Here is a 14,967-nt window from a genome sequence, read left to right as displayed (position 1 = left end):
CTATTTCTTTAGTGTATATATAGGGTATATTAGAGTTTTTTTTTTCTCTTTTTTATGGTTTTTTTTTCATTTTTCTTTTCATATTATATTTTTAACCTTTTTATCTTTTTATTTATTTATTTTTTCTTATTTGTATTTCAATTATTTGTTTTTATTCTTCTTGTACTTTTAACATTTTATTGACTTTTCTCAAAAAATGTAAAATGTATTAATATATTAGAGTATATTACAATTTTGATAATTTATAGTTTTTGTAATTTTATTTATTTTTATTCAAGTAAATAAAATAGTTATGTATATTTGTAATTTCAATCCAACTTATTTTCTTTTTTTTATTTTTTTCTTTAGTACTATTATATTTATGTTACAAAAAAATAAAATTTTTAAAAAAATAGATTGTTTATTGAGAATGAGTGTTGCAATGTGTTATATAACTTGCAAATTAAATTATATTTTATATGTGATACAATAGTTTAAATTGAAGATAATATTTTTCAATTTGATAATAGATTAAAAGAAAGAACAAAAAATATAATAATAGTCGGTCTTTATAAAAAAAACTTGTTATAGTAATTTAAATTGAATTCAAGTTCTTGAATCTAAATAAATAAAAACTTTAGAAAAAGCATAAATAACTAAAATAGAAATATATATATATATATATATATATATATATATATATATATATATATATATATAGAGAGAGAGAGAGAGAGAGAGAGAGAAAATAAAAGGTAAAAAGGTAAAAAAAAATTCAAATTGTTGAAAAATAAAGTTAAAAAATGAAAATAAATAAAATATATATAAAAAAGAAAATATAAAATGTATATATATTTATAAAAAAACCTCGAAAATAAATAAAATATAGAAAAAACAAAAAATAATGTTAAAAAACCATGTGGTGTAGTTTTTTGCAAACCTCAGGGACCAAATTTGAACTTTTTAGGACTGATTTTGCAAAAAAATTTAACCAAGTTAACCATGAAACTCGTTAAGTGGGTTAAAACAATAATTCTGCGAGAAAGTTGTGGTCATAACAATAATAAAAAAAAAATATTATGGCTTTTTCCAATTACACGTTAAAAATTTAGGGCTTTTATAATATTATTTATGTATATAATAACATGTTACTTCGATTATCATGACATAATGTTTACTTTTAGACACACAAACAACATTAAATCATGATCATAATATACCTATAGTTACATAATTTTCATTTTATTATATGACTATTGTTAATTTTAAAAACAAATTAAATTTTACAATCATGGTTTTTTATATTTGGCAACGGTTATAAATACCTAATATATATATATATATATATATATATATATATATATATATATATATATATATATATATATATATTGGTCAAATGCTGAATTTTAAGAGGTACAAGACCGGAATGCGATTTGTACAATAAATTTATGCATTGAAATCTTGTTTGGTCAACACAATTAGATAAGTCGAGACTAATTCAAAATATCAAGACTAATTCAAACATTCAAATGGCCATATCCTCAATTTTTTGCTTAAAATATGAAAGAATCATTCAATTCCTTTTTCCTGTATTAAATCCACCGTTCCACCTGATATCAATTTTCTGGTAGACTCTCTATCCCGTCATTTTCCTTCTTCTCCAACATGAACCCCTCTCTATTTTGTGGTTTTATTTTATCAATTTCTGTTTCTATATAGTTTGGTGATATTTATGTTGATTAACAAAGGTATAGTTTTCATTTTGGTGATGTTTCCATTCAGCTTGCATGTATGATTTAGAGTTATAGAAGGTGGATATGGTGTAAAAATGACTTGAAACATGGCATAATCTTCATATCCAGGTACAAGAATCAAGAAGCGATTTCATATTTTGTATTTTAATTTGGAATTTGTTGGAAACTGCAGGGAAACATGAAGATACAAATGAATCATCGGGGTTTCCCTTCATATGATGGGTTCCTTGTAATTGTCGTCTCTGCCACCGCCAAATCTTTGTTTTCTCCACTGTGGTCGTTAGTTCATCAAATCACCCATCCTCAATCCATGCTTTCACCACCTCCCATGTATGTATCATGGTGATTGAAAAATACTCATCAATTGATGAATCACTTTATGTGTGTTTTAAATTTGTTTCAGTTATTTTGTTACAGGACATAAGCTTGAAAGAGCAAGGCTTTGGCGGATGACGAATCTCTCAAATCCCCTAATTTGAAATTTGAACTAATTCTCTAAACCCTAATGTCTCATTCGATCACTATTCATGTACTATCTCTTCTCTTTCTCTTTTGTTCCTCTATGTTTCAATCTTAATCACACAGTGTAGTTAACTTATATTTTATTGGATTTTGGTTTGGTTTTTTGTTATGCTTCATATCATGATTCAATAGAGTTTACAAGTCATTATCTTTACCCTATTTTTTAGGAAGATCTGGTCCATAAGGTTAAAGACATTTTTTTTTCTTTATAAATAAACTTATGTGATTTTTAAATTAACTATTTTGGTTTAATGATTCAAAATGGTTAATCTTTGCCATCTTTATTCCATTTAATGAATCAAGGGCTTGATCCCTTCTATAGTTGTTTGTTTTTTGTTAAATCTTTATGTCCATGTCTCATCAAATATATTGAAATATAACAATATATTGCTTATCTAATAAGCCTCTTCCTCAATAAAGTATATGGATAATTGAATGGATTTTATGTATTATGCTCTTTATCATTTCTCTATTGTTGGATGAAACAGTGTTGCATATGATGTATGGTTTTGGAGATGATTCTAATGTAAGTATCAACTGTCATATCACATCATTTTTTCTTACATTATTTATTTAGTACAATTTGATTCAATCAATAAAAAAGAAGTATACATTTTCTAACATATGTTAATTATTGGTTCAAGTCTTCAAGATTGACCTTTTGTAGACAAAGTAATACTGTTACTAACCATTTTGATTTGACTGTATATTAAAATGATAAAAAAATAGATGTCATTCTTTTCAAATACATTGAAACAATTTCCAAATTTTATTTTCTGTGGTTTCAGCCATTACCATAGATTGTTGCTCTAATGCAGGATATTGTCATGGAATATGTGACAGACATGGTAACACTTCATATACTTTACATTGTCTTCTTCTCTATCATATATGATTTAAGGGGTTTTTTTTATAGATTTTTCAATGTGTGTTTTTTTTCATATTTTATAGATTTGTGGACTTATGTTTTATATATTTACGTGGGTGTGTGAGTAAGTATTTCTTTGATGCTTTTCATATTTGGATCTCTAATATAATCACGGTTGAAATCCATTTACCCTTTCAGGTTTGTTAGATCATGACGGTTGAAATCCACTTAACCTTTCAAGTTTAATCGAAATCCCTCATCTCCCTTTTGGATTTGTATGTTCTTCTTTCTTATCTAATTTGATTGAATTGAAATTCATTTCTAAATCCGTCTAATTAATTGTATTGTTAGTTTTAGCTTCCATATTTGCATTTTCTTGATGCTTGCTCATTTGACCAAGTTTTTTTTTTTTTTCCTTTATGTTGTGATTTTAATGGGCACAAACATATCTGTTATTATGGTTACAAAATTTGTATGTATATATTTTTGTATTTATGTGTCGATTAGGTTTCCCTCTTCCCCCACCCCCAAATTTCTAAGGGCATCAATTAGGTTTCCTACAAAGGAGTTTTATGTAATGCATTGGCTAAAATCACAAACTCACCCCTGTTAAATTGAGAGTTTTGGTGTTAAGTTGAGGTTATGATGTCAACTGAGAGTTTTGGTGTTAAGTTGAGGTTATGATGTAGATCGTTTCTCTAACTCCATAGTGACCGTATTTGACATTCAAAGTCAATGTTTTGATATGCTTCTATTTTATTGAAACAAAGAACAATCTCCATTTTCCTGTTATCTTTCTCTCTTTCATTGTCCCTTTCAAAATTATTGTTTGTTGCCCTAATTTTTGTCCCCCTTAAACGATAAACAAGTTGACTAATCAAATAATCTCTCTTTTTATCTATCTCTATCCACATAACCAACTCTTACCAAGTAGATATTGATGGGTTTGAGCCAAAAGAACATCCTATGTGCTCATGCAAACCTTAAAGTTTGGATCTAGGTTTCTTTATTGTACATGCAATTCATCCAAGACTTATGAACCCTAGATCTAGCATACATATTTCGAAAATACTATATGAAAACAGATCTAGATGATTACCTCTTTGACAATGGCTTGAATCTTCTTGTCTTGGAGCTTAGAGTTACAAATGTCACTCCTCTAATGGCTTACAAACACCACAAGCAAGAGGATGCTAATTGAGAGAGAGGGCTTCTAGGGTTTCCAGTGGCCGGAATATGATGCCCTAAGGGGCCTATTTATACATGTGCTGCTAGGGTTTCAGTCAAAACCCTAATGAACAACTTAGGTCTTAAGCAATCCAAGGAAGCTTCTGGAATAGGGACCTTATGGCCGAAGTTAGGATGGACACGTCCCTAATTTCGTCCATGCCTAGTCCATATGCCTTCTCAGCCCAATATTCAACTATCACACATTTGACAGTTTAAGTCCCCGTTATTTAATTAATGTCTTTTAGCCACAAAATTAATTATTGTCTAAAATTAATTAAACTATATGATTTCTCCTTTAATATATTATTCATATAATATATTAATAAACCATAATAACCTCTCACTTGATAAATCATCCTATCATGTTGCTTTGGTGAAGGCAACCTAAAAGGACCATACACAACCGGGTCAAGTACTTACCAAATATTGTTACAGGCTTAGACACTAATCCAACAGTCTCCCAGTTGGATAAGTCTAGTAACTACAAATGTAAGTACAATCCTATTAGCAATCGTAGCTCTCAAAGACGATGTCGAACTCTGATCTTATCAGTAACCTGTCCTTTAGATAAGGGATCGTATAGTCCTTCGTTCTAGATATCATGTGGACAATTACATGGAACATAGTCATACTTATTGCCCAACAGTTGTTTCTCGATCTCTAATTCGTATGACATAGAACTTAATTGAACACATCAATTCAGTCCTGACCGGGCTCGACACATAAGTCAAACCAAATCATCGAGGGGACCAGATATCGCTTTTACCCTCTTAGGATAAAAGGAACAGATAAACTTTGACTTATATGCATTTACCATTCACTCATCAAATCATACACAACAATGCATTTTATAACATCAAGTTACTGATGTGTTTACGCATTATCAATGAACAATCAACAAGCAAACAATAAACCATATATCTAGGTTTTAAGACCATATGATATTATCGTCTTGCGATCACTCGAGATCAATTCCATGAAGTGATACCAACAAGCGCGGGTTTAATCCAATGCTCAAATCAAGTTCATAAGCACTCATGAACGTTGTAGCAAACCTTTTCTATGTCTAATACACTTTAGACAATCTACAAACCATTTCATAACAATCTTCTTTCATACCTACTCCCAAAATATGAGCGACTGTGGAACATTCGAATAATCTTATTATTAAGGAAGTCAAAACATGCAAAGTGAAACAATAGATAAACAATTAACATAAGACAGTAACTTTACTCATAAATAATACTCTTTTATTTAATCATCAAATGTCAATTACATTTATCTATTACACGTTTCGAAGCTATCTAATCTAAACTAATATCGTCCTTCAGCTCGATGCTCCTAGTGTGCTGCAAGTGTTTAACACTACTCAGTCCCTTCATAAGGGGATCTGCTGGGTTATCTTCCGATGATACCCTCTTCACTACGAGGAGTCCCTCTTCCACCCGATGTCGAATAAAATGATATTTCCTATTGATATGTCGAGATCTGCCATGATCCCTCGGTTACTTGGTCAAGGCAACTGCTCCTTCATTATCACAGAAAATTTCCATGGGCTCCTTTATGGCTAGCACAACTTCAAGGTCTCCAATGAAGTTCTTCAACCATATCGCCTCCTTTGACGCTTCGCTCGCCACTATATACTCTGATTCGCACGTTGAATCAGCTACGGTCTCCTGCTTGGAACTTTTCCAATCCATTTAGGGTAAAGAACCAGCCCGACTACGAAGGTAGTTGTCCCTGTCGGTTTGAAAACTGGCGTCACTATACCCTCGCACCCTTAAGTCATCACTCCCACCGAGGACTGGAAACCATTCCTTAGTCCTCCGAAGGTACTTAAGAATATTCTTGACTGCAGTCCAATGTGCTATGCCAGGGTTCCCTTGATATCTACTGACCATTCTCAAAGCGAAGGCCACATCAGGGCGAGTACAAGTCATAGCATACATAATCGAGCCAACTGCAGAAGTGTATGGTACTCGGCTCATCTCTGCTATCTCGACTTCGGTACTTGGATTTTGAGTCTTACTCAATTTAGCATTACTTTGGATCGGTAACTCCCCCTTCTTGGAATTCTCCATACTAAACCGCTTTAGTACCTTGTCCATGTAAGTATTCTGACTAAGTCCTATTAGTCTTTTACTTTTGTTTCTCACTATCCTTATTCCTAAAATATAGGCAGCCTCTCCGATGACCTTCATAGCGAAACACTTCCCAAGCCTTGACTTGACTTCCTGCAACGTCGGGATGTCGTTTCCTATGAGTAGTATGTCATTGACATACAATACGAGGAAGTTAAATATACTCCTACTGACTTTGAGATATACAAATGATTCATCCTCGCTTCGCAGAAAACCAAACTCTTTAATTTTCTCATCAAAACAAAGATTCCATCTGCGAGATGCTTGTTTCAGTCCATAAATGGACTTATCAAGCTTACACACTCTATTAGGGTGCTTTACATCGATAAAACCCTCTGGCTAAGCCATGTAAACATCCTCAGCCTATTTCCCATTAAGGAAAGAGGTTTTGACATCCATCTGCCATATCTCATGGTCAAGAAATGCAACAATGGCTAGCATCACCCTAATAGACTTTATCTTCGCAACCAGTGAGAAGGTTTCATCATAGTCAACTCCGGGAGTTTGAGTGAAACCCTTCACAACCAATTGCGCCTTATAGGTGTGTACATTCCCATCCATGTCGGTCTTCTTCTTGAAGATCCACTTGCACCCAACCGTCTTACAACCTAGTACATTGTCAACCAAATTCCAAACTTGGTTGTCATACATGGACTGAATCTCGCTGTCCATAGCCTCTTTCCATTTCGTAGACTCCGGGCCTACCATGGCTTCCTTGTAGCTGTTAGGTTTATCCAAATATATTAGTGTACTATCACTAATAAACGTGTCACCCTCACTTGTTATATGAAAACCATATAACACAGGCGGAACGCTAACTCTATTGGAACGTCTAAGAGGTAAGGATTCGTCAATTGGTTCAACCGGAGTTTCCTCCTCGGGTTGAGCGCCAGCGTTAGAGGTTCTTTCATCGCTCGACTGTTGAAGCTCTTCAAGATCGATCTGCCTCCCACCGTCCCCTTGGCTTATGAGTTCTCGCACTCGGAAAACCCCTCTCCTCACAACGAAGACAACATTGTCACTCAGTCTATAGAAGAGATATCCAAAGGACTTTTGTGGGTAGCCGATGAAAATACACCACTCACTACGAGGCTCAAGCTTTTCGTGAGTCTCTCGTCTTACGAAAGCCTCACAACCCTAAACCTTGATATGTGCCAACGAGGGAGCTTTCCCTGTCCACATCTCGTGAGGTGTTATGGCAACCTTCTTTGTAGGGACTAAGTTAAGGATATAAGCGGCAGTCTCTAAGGCATACCCCAAAATGAGATAGGTAGCGAAGCACGACTCACCATGGAACGAACCATGTCTAGCAAGGTTCGATTACGCCTCTCAGCCACACCATTCAACTGTGGTGTCCTAGGCGGTGTCAATTGCAAAATGATTCTGCATTCATTGAGGTAGTCATGCAATTCAAGACTTAGGTACTCTCCACCTCTATCGGATCAAAGCATCTTGATTTTCCTACCCAACTGATTCTCCACTTCTTGTTTAAACTCTTTGAACTTTTCAAAGGTTTCTGACTTGTGTTTGATTAAGTATATATACCCATATCTGCTATAATCATCGGTGAAAGTCACATAGAAACGGCTTGCATCCCTTGTGGTGGATCTAAAGGGCCCACACACATTGGTGTGTATGAGATCCAATAAACTCTCACCCCTCGCACAAGTGCCAGTGAAGGGTGACTTTGTCATCTTTCCAAGCAAACAAGACTCGCACACGTCATCGTCCCGAAGGTTGAATGAATCCAACACTCCATCTTTTTGGAGATGGGCTATGCGTTTCTTTTTGACATGTGTTGACATGTCCAAGACGACAATGCCACAAGCATGATTTATCCAAACCATTGGAGGAATTGATATACAACACATCATTTCCTAAATTGTCTACAACCATCACAATTTCATATATTCCATTACAAGGCAATGCTTTAAAATAGAAAACACCATTAAGATAAGCATTAATATAACCCTTTTCATTATCAAATGAATATCTAAAACTTTGTCTATACAAACCGTGAAATGAAATGATGTTTCTTTCCATATTTGGCGAATAGCAACAATTATTTAAATGTAATCCTAATCCAATACTGAGCACTAAAGAGTAAACTCCGATCTTGGTGACAGGCGGCAGACTTTTGTTCCTCATGATCAAATTTATATTCCCATGCTCCACATCTCTATTTCTTCTTAGGCCCTGTAAATCAGAACAAATGTGAAAACCACATCCTGTATAAAGTACCCAAGAAATAGCATGTGATGAATCATTAAATTTAATAGTGTAAATACATGCGTAGGGCGGCTTGATCTTCCCATCCTTGATATCTTGTAGATATTTCGGGCAGCTTCGTTTCCAATTCCCTATTTCATAGAAGTAGTGGCATCCTGCCTCCTTGGGGTTGGAGTTGGGTTTAGTAGAACCAGCCTTGGTTCCACTAGAAGAGGTGTCATCGTGGGACTTTCCCTTATGGTGGCTCCTTGAGGGAGCCTTCTGTTGGATTAGGTGTCTAAGTTCATAACTATTTCTAGAATGTACTTGACCCGATTAGCATGGTCCATTTGGGTTGCATGGCATCATGCATTTGGATAGACTAAAATGAGAGAAATAACACTTAAGGTTTATTAATATATTATAAGTTCTAATATATTAATAGTATTATTTAATTAGTATTGATCAAGAATTAATTTGGAATGAATTAAGTGATCAAAAGAAGACTAATTAAATATATGGGTCGATTGTGTAAATCATCCATACTTATATAGTGGGCTAATGCTTCATGGATTATCAAGTTGGGCTAAAACCCATAGGATGCTCCATGGTGTTTATAGAACCCATGGGTCATGGAAATGAAAAGTCATGACAATTAGGGTTTACATGGTGTAACCCTAATTGTAACACACTATATAAGCATCAGTTTGTTCACCAAAATCGGCCACTAAGTAAGACAAGTGAGGGCTAGCCGATTTCTAAGTGTTCTTCACTTCTCTCTAAGTTATTCCAAGTGCATTTGGTGTTGTGTGAGACATTTGAGGCATCACACTTGAGGTGCTAGGCTCACAAGGTTTACAAGGAATCCAATCTACTACAAGGTATGTTTTCTTGCTTACTTTTATGTTTAAAAGTTCCCCATGTATGCTAGATAGGATATAAACCTTGGAAAAAAAAGTTTTGCATGTATCATAGATAAAACATATATCCAAGGTTTCTAGGGTTGCATGTACACCATATGAGTGTTAGAATGCTCAAAACCCTTCACCTTCCTCTTCTTACCCTTCCCTTGCCCAATTTCCAGGACTGGGGTAGCAGTAGGAGTTGGAGATGATGCAATAGATTTATCTTTGAGGTTGCTCTCAGCAGTCCTCAACAATCCTTCAGCTTGCTCAAGGTGACCTCCTCTTTGTTCATGTGGAACTAGTTGTAGCAGGGAGGCAAGTAGTGAAGGATGATGTCAATTTCCAGCTCTTCATCAAAGTTCACATTCAATTTTAGCAGGCAATCAACATATCTCTGCATCTTTTGCAGATGAGCGGTAAAGGACTCTCCATTACCCATTTTGACAGTGATCATTGAAGTGATGATCTCGTACCTTTCTTGCCTAGCGCTCTGGTGGTACCGATCTATCAGATCTTGATGCATCGCATAGGGATACATGTCCACATAGGACTTCTGGAGTTCTGCAGTCATAGTCACCAGCATGATGCAATGGACTTTCGTAGCATCACGCTCATGGGCCTCAAAGGCCGCGCTCTCTTCAACAGAGGCAGTCTTGATGTTGATTTCCTTTAGCTTCTCATCGAGGACATACTCTTTGTCATCGTAACGAGTGACCATTCGGATGTTGCAGATCCAATCATTGAAATTGGACCCGTCAAAGATCACTCTCCCACACAAGTTCATGAGTGAGAATGAGCCGGAGGAATTTGAGCCGGAGGCGTTGTTGTTGACGTTTGACATCTGAAAAGGAAAAGAGAAAAAGTTTGATTAGAAATGAATCGCTAATTAAACACCAAAATGAGAAATTAGGGCTAGGATCCAACAACATTATTTACAAATTAGAAGGAATGTTGTAATCTAACAAGTAAATAATTTTGAAGGTAAGTGAATGACGATTCACTAATTTTCCAGCATGAAAAACATATTAAAGCTAAGTTTTAAATGTATTGAGAACTCCTAGATCTTTTGAGATTCATTGAACATTTCAATGGCATGTTTAAATCTCGATATGCCCTCAAGTTAGTGATTGGGATGCCGAGGATGACAAAGTGGGTGTGAACAACCATGAAAATGTACATGGTGCCCTCAATGTTACAGTCACCTATTCGACGTGCCGCTTAACCACACACGCTCCATCGAACTATGGCAAACATTGAGTCACCCTTTGCCACCTTTTCTTAGAGCCTAATTAGTGTGCCGGTTAACCACACACGCTCCACTAACGTCTTAGCAAGGGTACAAAGTGTAATTTCATGCAATTGCATCAATTCACTTTTGCGTAAAGTAACTAAGATTGAGAATTTTGTAAAACATTTAGTTACATTTGTAAATTCATCATACTTTTAATGAGGAAAGGGTTGTCCTATCCTACCCGTTCGGCTAACAACCCTCCACCAATAAAGGAAGCGGTGGGTGAGAGTGGACACCTATTAAACGATCATTTTATAGGCCATAACCTTATACCCCCTTATAGATCGACTTCATGAATGAGGCCTACTAACGGTAAGACTAGCATTTAAGTGTGTTATATATATATATATATATATATATATATATATATATATATATATATATATATATATATATATATATCAAGGTTGTAAAAATCGTTCGACGTCAACTAGTCGGTGGACTGGGGTTAAGGGATTAATCGGCTAGACGGAGATTAATCGGGGACCATTAATTACTAATTTGTTAGATTTTAAAAAATTAAATATGACTACTATCATATAAAGGTTCGTAAATACCACTAATATCATAAAAAAAAATAGGTTAATATGATAAATACAACGCTCATCATACCTCAAATAGTTTCTGTTGAGATGTAATTTCTTCAAAGTGTTCAAATTTCATCGGGTTCTATTGTTTCTGTCATTGTGTATGCAGGGATTAATCGCTAGGCGCCCTTTAATCGATCGAGTAGCGCCTAGGGATTAATCGGGATCTAATTGGGATTTTTACAACACTGATATTATATATATATATATATATATATATATATATATATATATATATATATATATATATATATATATATATATCTTATAATAAATATAGTATAAGGTTGAATTTTAAACTTGTAAAATTCTAAGGTTTGAAATTTAAATAATTCAATTTAAACTTTTAATTAAAAATTTTAAATTTCAAAACTTGAGGGAAAGTTTTGAACTTTTCAAAACACATAGGATCAATATCAAATAATTTAAATTAAAATTTTAATTTAGTGATTATCTAAATTGATCTATTCTACTTTATTTACAAGATAATTCATCAAATAAATCAAATAATCAAATTTTATCACATAAGGAATTTGTTATTTAATTAAATGGTAATTATCTTTTGTTTTGGTAAGGATAATCATATAATAACAATAAAATTCGGATTTTTTTTAGCCAAAAACGATTTTGGCTCTTGTCATTTAGCAAACAGCAAGAAATCCAGGTTTTCCCTCTGTCTGACTCGCCGAGTCACTAACTAGACTCGCCGAGTTGGGATGACTCGTCGAGTTCCGCTAGTGACTCGCCGAGTCAGGTCGGGCAGAGGGCAGAAAAATGTTTTTCAGAAAAGGATGAACATACAAGGCATCAATACAATAGAAACCAAACAAAGCTCTGATACCATTGATGGGTTTGAGCCAAAAGAACATTCTATGGACTCATGCAAACCCTAAAGCTTGGATCTAGGTTTCTTTATTGTACATGCAATTCATCCAAGACTTATGAACCCTAGATCTAGCATACATATTTCGAAAATACTATTTGAATACAGATCTAGGTGATTACTTCTTTGACAATGGCTTGAATCTTCTTGTCTTGGAGCTTAGAGTCACAAATGTCACTCCTCTAATGGCTTACAAACACCACAAGCAAGAGGATGCCAATTGAGAGAGAGGGGATGGCATAATTTCGGCTACGAAGACTTCTAGGGTTTCTAGTGGCTGAAATCTGATGCCCTAGGGGGTCTATTTATACTTGTGTTGCTAGGGTTTCAATCAAAACCCTAATGGACAACTTAGGCCTTAAGAAATCAAAGGAAGCTTCTGGAATAGGGCTCTTATGGCCGAAATTAGGACAGACACATCCCTAATTTCGTCCATGCCTAGTCCATAAGCCTTCTCAACCTAATATTCAACTTTCACACATTTGAAAGTTTATCCCCGTTATTTAATTAATGTCTTTTAGCTACAAAATTAAATCTTAATTAATTCTTGTCTAATATTAATTAAACTATATGATTTCTCCTTTAAGAGATTATTCATATAATATATTAATAAACCATAATAAGCTCTCACTTGATAAATCATGCTTTGGTAAAGACAACTCAAAAGGACCATGCACAACCGGGTCAAATACTTACCAAATATAGTTACGGGCTTAGATACTAATCTAACAAATATATTTAGGCTTTTATATATATATATATATATATATATATATATATATATATATATATATATATATATATACCTTTTTACATTCCCAGATCTTTAGCGAACCAACAAAAGTACATTTACAATTGTTTAATAAAACAAATATTACTCAAAGTAAAATAATAAGATACTCTTTGTTATATTAAAGAACTATGAAGGTGAAAAAATTGTGTGTCAAGACGGATAAAATGGGTCTAAAATATGTTTGAAATGCTATCAATGTTAAATATTTGTTGAAGAAATTGGGACCAAAATGTATCAAATCGCCTAATACATTTTAAAAATTGAAATTGTCCAAATTTAAAAAAATTAATTTTTTTTTACAAGAAGACGTTAAAATTTACCGACCGGAATCGGAACCACTAATGTCGATTCCGGTTGCAAATTCCGTAGTTTTAGAGCGGTTTTGGTTCCATAGGCAAATACCATGATATGATGCTCACCAGTAGTAGAAACAACATTGATTTGAAAATGAATATTATGAAATTGTTTCCAAAACTCCATAGCAATTCATATATAAAATGACAATGTATTTTTATTTTTAATCCAAAATAACAATATACATCTATTTTTAAATGAAAACAACAATGTAAATTTTTCTTTAACCGAAACAACTCCATACCAATATAACCAAATCACATGTATTTTTTATTTTTAGCAAAAAAAAAAACTTCACATATATTTTTAAACAAAATAAACTTACTTTTAATTTTCATTCAAAACGACAATGTACTTTTAATTTTAAAAGCAACAATGTATTTTACTTTTAACCCAAAAGAACAATTTATATAATTAATATATTTCAACAATAAATGATATTTGTCGATATATTGAATGTTCTTTAAAAATACAATTACTAAAATATTATCCAAAACGACATCCTTTTCTTTTAAACTCAAAACGACTTTTTTTTTATTTTTTATTTATTTATTTAAGTTATAACTTTCTTTACTACAAGCAAAAAAAACAACGTACTTTCACTTTTAATCCATTCGAACAACATACCTAAAATTTAAATTCAAAAACAGTAACTTACATTTCTTGAAATATAACATGTTTCAAAATAGAAATGATTGTCGCAACAAACTATTGCACCCGTCACTTAACGCGGTTAACGACTAGTCTATATATATATATATATATATATATATATATATATATATATATATATATATATATATATATATATATATATATATGTTAGCCTCATATTATATATATTAAATAGAAAGTGTTGTGAATAGTTTATTTTTATGCTTTTATATTTTGCGTACATATTTTTTTGGGAAAATAATATAAAAGTCTTTAAGTTTTCACAAAAATGTTGGTTTTATCTATGGACATGTTTTAGGTCCATTAAAGCCAGATGTTTTGCTTAGTTTGTTCATTTATACCCTTTTAGTCCGTTTCCAGGTAACCTACCGGTTACCTAATGTCAGTAAAACCGTTGAGTTTGCAAAAAAATAAAGTCGTTATATAAAAATTAGCACCCCCTACAAAAAATATAAATATAAATTAAAATGTAATAAAAAGGAAAATTTTATCAATAATAATATATAATTGTGAATAAAAGAAAATATATACATATTTTTCTTAATACTCTTGATGATTGTTTGTTTTATCTTATGTATAATGTATTGTCGTATAAGTCTTTTTCTATTCTTAGTCTTTTGCATTTCATTATGTTGATGTGAAGTAACTTGCAATTCTTGTAATAACAACATTAGAAGTTAAAAGTTTGACACAGATATGAACAACATTATTTATTGTAATTGTCTACAATATATATATATATATATATATATATATATATATATATATATATAT

This window comes from Lactuca serriola, chromosome 4 (genome assembly GCF_051521515.1).
Source record: "Lactuca serriola cultivar US96UC23 chromosome 4, Lser_US96UC23_V15, whole genome shotgun sequence".
In the NCBI taxonomy this organism is placed as follows: domain Eukaryota; kingdom Viridiplantae; phylum Streptophyta; class Magnoliopsida; order Asterales; family Asteraceae; genus Lactuca; species Lactuca serriola.
This window is presented reverse-complemented; position numbering follows the sequence as displayed.